The sequence below is a fragment of the Triticum dicoccoides genome, chromosome 4A, assembly GCF_002162155.2.
Source record: "Triticum dicoccoides isolate Atlit2015 ecotype Zavitan chromosome 4A, WEW_v2.0, whole genome shotgun sequence".
Taxonomy (NCBI): Eukaryota; Viridiplantae; Streptophyta; class Magnoliopsida; order Poales; family Poaceae; genus Triticum; species Triticum dicoccoides.
The window spans coordinates 634,174,639-634,182,235 of NC_041386.1; positions in this window are offsets into that span (position 1 = coordinate 634,174,639).

A 7,597-nucleotide genomic window follows, 5' to 3' on the forward strand; every position below is an offset into this window, starting at 1 on the left:
TTTTATTTTCTTATGTCAAATTTTACGTAGTGAATCAATAGGAATGTAACTATTTGAATTCCAAACGTAATTTAATTATGAAATGATCATAAGATTACCTCGGGTGAAGATTAACTTATTCTGCACCGTGGGTGATGAATACTAATTATATATATATATATATATATATATATATATATATATATATATATATATATATATATATATATATATATATATATATATATATATATATCAGGTTCTTTCCAACATGCTGGGCTTGCCAAAGCATAAAATGAAAAAGGAAAGGTGAAGATCACCATGACACTTGCATAAGGTAGAAGATAATAATAAAAGATAGGCCCTTCGCAGAGGAAAGCAGAGGTTGCCATGCGCTTTTATGGTTGGATGCACAAAATCTTAATGCGAAAGAACGTCACTTTATATTGCCCCTTGTGATATGAACCTTTATTATGCCGTCCGTCCCTTTTATTACTTCCACATCACAAGATCGTATAAATCTTATTTCTCCCACACTAATCATACATATTTAGAGCAATTTTTATTGCTTTGCACCGATGACAACTTACTTGAAGGATCTTACACAAGCCATAGGTAGATATGGTGGACTCTCATGGCAAAACTGATTTAAGGGTATTTGGAAGCACAAGTAGTATCTCTACTTGGTGCTGAGAATTTGGCTAGCATGAGGGGGAAAGGCAAGCTCAACATGTTGGATGATCCATGACAACATAGTTTTATCTCAAATATAAGAAAACATAACCCATTACATTGTCTTCCTTGTCCAACATCAACTCTTTAGCATGTCATATTTTGATGAGTGCTCCCAATCATAAAAGATGTCAATAATAGTATATTTATATGTGAAACCTCTCTTTCCTTATTACTTCCTATTAATTGCAATGATGACCAAAGCTATGTCTGCCAACTCCCAACAACTTTTAATCGTCACACTCTTTCTATGTGAAGTCATTACTATCAATAAGATCAATATGAAATTTTGTTTCTTCTTATTCCTTTTCTCTTTTCTTTTATTCGCCCAAGATCATAGCAAGAAAATCAACCCCTTGACTCAACACTAATCTTTATTATATAGCTCAGGGACTTGATTACAAAGAGAGATCATAAGGCAAAACTCAAAACTAGATCATGCCATAAACTTTATTCTACTAGATCAAAATACTACTAATATGATCGAACTAAGGAAAACAGTAAAGATAGGAGTTGTGATTGTGATATGATACCGGGGCACATCCCCCAAACTTGCCAGTTGCCAAGGGGAGTGCCCATACCCATGTGATTATATCTCCTTGGTTGGTGAAGAAGGTGGAGGTGTTGTTGACTTAGTTGATGGCATATACTTCTCCCTTAATTTACGCTTGAGGACGGCATTTTGATCCCTCGGATCATCAATCTCCCACTCCAGGGTTAATATCTTTTTGCATAGGTCCTGCTTATATTCCTTCAAGAGACGAAAAGGGATAAACTCGAATTTTCGTTTCTTTACCCTATCGGGGAGACTTGACTTTTTGAACTCCACGTGTATATCCCCAGGTTGAGGTAATGGGGCTTCATCTTCATCTGAGCTCGTCTCCTCCTTCCCATTGGGTTCATAGTCCTCTTCTTCCTCCATGGTCCAACCATCGTGCTCCACATCTCCATAGACCTTAGGATTAGCTAAGTAATCATCCACATAGCTTTCTCCTTCCGAATCCTGGGAAGACATGTTGATCTAATCTACAGCGGGATAGCTCGAAACAAAAAAAGAGGATAATTGCGTGATACGGGAGTCAAAACCTTCGGGAGAATATATAGTGAATTTTTACCGACCAAAATACGTATCGTGCAAGAAAACAGAGTCCGGAAGGCACACGAGGTTCTCACGAGGTAGGGGGCATGCCCAGGGGGTAGGGCACGCCCTCCACCCTCGTGGGGCCCTCGTGTCCTTCCCGGACTGCTACTTAATTTTATATTTTTCTAAATATTCCAAAACAGAGAAATATTGCCTTAAAACTGTTTTGGAATCGGTTTACTTACCGTACCACATACCTATTCCTTTTCGGAGTCTGAAACATTCTGGAAAGTGTCCCTTATGTATTCCTCCGGGGTTACGGTTTCAATAATATTGGTTTCAACATTTATGGGATTACCTGAGATATAATGTTTGATTCTTTAACCGTTTACCACCTTCGGATTTGTGCCTCCGAAGTTGTTGATTTTTATGGCACCGAAATGATAGACCTCCTCGATAACATTGGGGCCTTCCCATTTAGAGAGAAGTTTCCCTACAAAAAATCTTAAACGAGAGTTGTATAGCAATACATAATCACCTACATTAAACTCACGCTTTTGTATCCTTTTGTCATGCCATCTTTTAACCTTTTCTTTAAACAAGTTGGCATTTTCATAAGCTTGGGTTCTCCATTCATCAAGAGAGCTAATATCAAATAACCTCTTTTCACCGGCAAGTTTGAAATCACAATTGAGCTCTTTAATAGCCCAATATTCCTTATGTTCTAGTTCGAGAGGTAAGTGACATGCTTTTCCATATACCATTTTATACGGAGACATACCCATAGGATTTTTATATGCAGTTCTATAGGCCCATAATGCATCATCTAGTTTCTTGGACCAATTCTTTCTAGAGCTATTGACAGTCTTTTGCAAAATTAATTTGATTTCTCTATTACTCAATTCTACTTGACCACTAGACTGTGGGTGATACGGAGATGCAATTTTATGATTGACGTCATATTTAGCAAGCATTTTACGAAAAGCACCATGAATAAAATGTGAACCACCATCAGTCATTAAATATCTAGGGACTCCAAACCTCGGAAAAATAACTTCTTTAAGCATTTTAATAGAAGTGTTATGATCAGCACTACTAGTTGGAATAGCTTCTACCCACTTAGTAACATAATCAACGGCATCTAAAATATGTGTATATCCATTAGAGGCAGGAAAAGGTCCCATATAATCAAAGCCCCTAACATCAAACGGTTCAATAACAAGTGAATAATTCATAGGCATTTCTTGATATCTACTAATATTACCAATTCTTTGACATTCATCACAAGATAGGACAAACTTATGGGCATCCTTGAAGAGAGTGGGCCAATAAAACCGGATTGCAATACCTTATGTGCAGTTCTATCTCACGCGTGGTGTCCTCCATAAGTTTCGGAGTGGCACTTGCGTAGGATCTGTTCCTGTTCATGCTCAGGTACACAACGTCTAATAACACCATCTACTCCTTCTTTATAAAGATGTGGGTCATCCCAAAAGTAATGTCTCAAATCATAGAAGAACTTTCTCTTTTGTTGGTATGTGAAGCTAGGTGGTATGAATTTAGCAACAATGTAATTATCATAATCATCATACCAAGGAGTACTACGAGAAGTACTTATGACATCAAAAGAAGATCCATAGACGGAAAAGTCATCCATGAAAACCTCACAAATCTTTTCACAAAAGTCAGAGAATATAGCCATCATGCATCTTTGAAAGGTAGCAGGTGCATTACATAAACCAAAAGGCATACGTCTATAAGCAAAAGTACCAAAAGGGCATGTAAAAGTAGTCTTTGCTTGATCTTTAGCCAACACAGGTATTTGAGAGAAACTAGAATAAGCATCTAGAAAGAAGTAGTGTGTATGTTTGCATAATATTTCTAGCATTTGATCGATAAAAGGTATGGGGTAATGATCTTTCTTAGTATCCTTATTTAATTTGCGGAAATCAATTACCATCCTATAACCTGTAATAATTCTTTGTGGAATCAATTCATCTTTATAATTAGGAACAACAGTAATACCTCCCTTCTTAGGGACACAATGAACAGGACTTACCCACTGACTATCAGCAACGGGATAAATTATACCTGCCTCCAGAAGCTTTAGTATTTCTTTTCTTACCACTTCTTTCATTTTAGGATTCAGACGTCGTTGACGATCACAAAACTGGTTTGGCATCTGCTTCCAAATTTATTTTATGTTGACATAGAGTGGGACTAATGCCCTTAAGATCATCAAGAGTATATCCAATAGCAGCACGGTGCTTCTTCAGAGTTTTCAATAATCTTTCTTCTTCATGCTCTGAAAGGTTAGCACTAATAATAACAGGATATATCTGATTTTCAACAAGATAATCATATTTAAGTTTATCAGGCAATGGTTTAAGCTCAAACACGGGATCGCCCTTAGGTGGAGGGGGGTCCCCTAGGATTTTAACAGGCAAATTGTGTTTCAGAATAGGTTCCTGTTTAAAGAATACCTCATCTATTTCCCTTCTTTCATTCATAAACATATCATTCTCATGGTCTAGCAAATATTGTTCTAAAGGATCACTAGGAGGTACGGCAATAGAAGCAAGACCAATAATTTCATCCTTACTAGACAATTCTTCTTCACGGTGTTGTTTATTAAATTTATAGAAATTAAATTCATGAGTCATATCATCTAAACCGACAGTAACCACATACCTTGTGCAATCTATGGTAGCATTAACAGTATTTAAGAAGGGTCTACCAAATATAATGGGACAAAAGCTATCTTGTGGGGAACCAAGAACAAGAAAATCAGCAGGATATTTAGTTTTCCCACACAAGACATCAACATCTCTAACAATTCCCATTGGTGAAATAGTATCTCTATTAGCAAGTTTAATAGTGACATCAATTTCTTCTAACTCAACAAGTGCAATGTCATACATAATTTCTTTGTATAAGTCAATAGGTATTGCACTAGCACTAGCACCCATATCACTTAAGCCATGATAAAAATGTTCTCCTATTTTAACAGAAATAACAGGCACGCCTACCACAGGTCTATTTTTAACTTTAGCACAAGGTTTAGCAATTCTAGCAGTTTCACCGCAGAACTGAATAACATGCCCATCAATATTATCAGACAAGAGATATTTAACAATAGCAATATTAGGTTCTACTTTAACTTGCTCAGGAGGTGTATATGTTTTAATATTGCTTTTACGAACCACAGTTGAAGCTTTAGCATGATCCTTTATCCTAATAGGGAAAGGTGGTTTCTCAACATAACAAGTAGGAACAATAGGATCATTATAAGTGACAGTCTTTTCTTCAACTTTAATAGGTGCAGTTACTTTTACTTCTATGGGAGGATGATATTTAAACCACCACTAGTAGAAAAAGGGCCTATTGTCCCAGTTCCTGAACAGGGACTAAAGGGTCGGTACTAATGCCCTGTCCCTTTAGTCCCGGTTCAATCCAGAACTGGGATAGATGGGCCTCCATGTGGCCTGTGCGCGGAGCCCAGGCAGGAGGGCCTTTGATCCCGGTTGGTGGCACCAACCGAGACCAATAGGCATCCACGCGTCAGCATTTCTGTGGCTGGGGTTTTTGTTTTTTTAAAGGGGGGGGGGGTTTGGGGGGTTTTGGGGGGTTAATTTAGTTGTTTCATATATTGTGTTAGCTAGCTATAATTAATAGAGAGAAGTGTCCTCTCTTATGTCCGTGCTTGGTCGACGCTACGTACTATACATACGTATAGAGAGCACTAGACACGCTAGCTAGCTAGTAAGCAAACAAAGGAAACAAAAGATCGTCATGAACATATATGCATAGAGAGAGAAGTGATATCGACCACCTCTCCTTCTCCGAGAGATTGGTCGAACAACAAGTTCTCGTATATCTATCCGACACTACCGGCTACATATATACAATAATTATCTCTTACAAATATAATCTCCTAACATACGAACTCATGGTCCACATAGTATTCTCCGTCTTCAGCGGTCACGTGGTCAAGAAAGAATGCCGCCAATTCCTCTTGAATTTCTCGCATGCCAGCTGGTGCTAGGAGTTCATCCCGCTTCCGAAACATCTAATTTGAAGAAGGGGGTCAATACATATATATATGAATGAATGAAACTCAACACAAATGATGGTAATAAAATAAAATTGTGAATGTTGTTATTTACTCACTTCATATTGTTCGTCAGAGTAGCCCCGCTCACAGGTCGTGTGGCGGATGGACTCGCAAATGTAGTATCCACATAAATCATTCCCTTGTTCCTGCCACAACCACTTTACAAGAAATAGAGGTCAATCAAACTGATGAGCAAGAATGCCAAATGGAATTGATGAAACTAGCGCTTGAATCAATAGGAGATGCGCGGAACATGCTACTATAGTACTTACTTTCGGGTGTCTAAATTGCAGCTTCTTCAGGAGTCCTGGAGTTTTTTTGGTGAATTTTTTCAAAACCCTGTCAGACAAAGAAAACAATTACTTGATATATCAGGAAATGAACAAAGTTGCTGATATGGTGGATAATGATCAATTTAACTTACATCTCGAGCATTTGAGTCATGTCCGCATAGTCCTAGGGATCTTTTCGTCTTGAGTCTAAGACGGTTACTAGTCCCTGCTCAAGCTTAATCTCTAGGAGAATATAGTAGAAACTGCACCCGCATGCATAACTCACCAATTACATTACTATAACCTTGACTAATATATAAGGGAAACCGAATATGCACAAGACAGTAACACTCACTTGAAGTTGTAAGGAAAGAGTATTATATCTTTGTTTTCATTTATTACCAACGATCGTAGCAAGTTGGCCTCGGTATCTGCGGCATGAAATTTAACCTGAGTTGCATCTATGAGATTTGTGTTAATGAACCCAATATCACCGATTTGTCTTTTCTTCAATTCGACGATCTTCAATCTGCATAATATAGTGAGGATAATTATAAATACATGCAATGAAAGAGCTGAGCTATATAGAGAGACTTAATGACAGAAGTAGTACTACTTACAGACAGTAGCAGGTGACCGTTGCTTTATCGACGGCCAATTGATTGAAAAACTGAAAGAACTCCTCAAATGGAACAGGCAACAGTTCAATTCCAACGAGGTCATGCTCCTTTTTAACTCTCACATACAAAGTACTCCTCCCCCCAGACTCTCTGCAGATTTTCAAGTACCAATCATGCAATCTTCGCATCATCATTGATAGAGATCTTTCATCTTTGACGAGAGGCTTCCCGTACTCGTATATTTGTATCTGCACCTCCATGAAATCATAATGTACATCGTCGGGCAGGTAATCTCAAAGATTGCTATAACCGGGCACCATCCTCGGATCATTAGTGACGATGTCGCTAGGCACCTTGAGCGGGGGGGGGGGGGCAATTTGTTTCCTAGCTCGTCGTGCTTTCAGCCTTTGATCACTAACAGTACTTCCCGACCGCTCCGCTTCGGCAAATTCCTTTCCAATAATGCGCTCATAGTTTCCTTTCGGCGGAGACTTGGGTGGTTTTGTCAAAGCAGCCAGAGTGCGCTTCGCTTTCACCGGATCTACCTTCTCCTCCGGAGGTGGATGTTTCTTTGCTTTCACCCCTTCAAAGAAGTTCCTCGCTTCTTCTCGCGTGATCTCGGCTTTCTCCTCCGGGGTCCTCTCGTATGGTAACTTCTCTGGAGTCTTCAGAGAAGGACCGAATCTATATGTCCTCCCGCCTCTGGCTCTACTGCTAGACGCCGGCAGAGCAGACGGAGCGGTTGTCTTCTTTACTTGCTTACGAGGTGGAGGAGAAGGACTACAACGCGCCGGAGCAG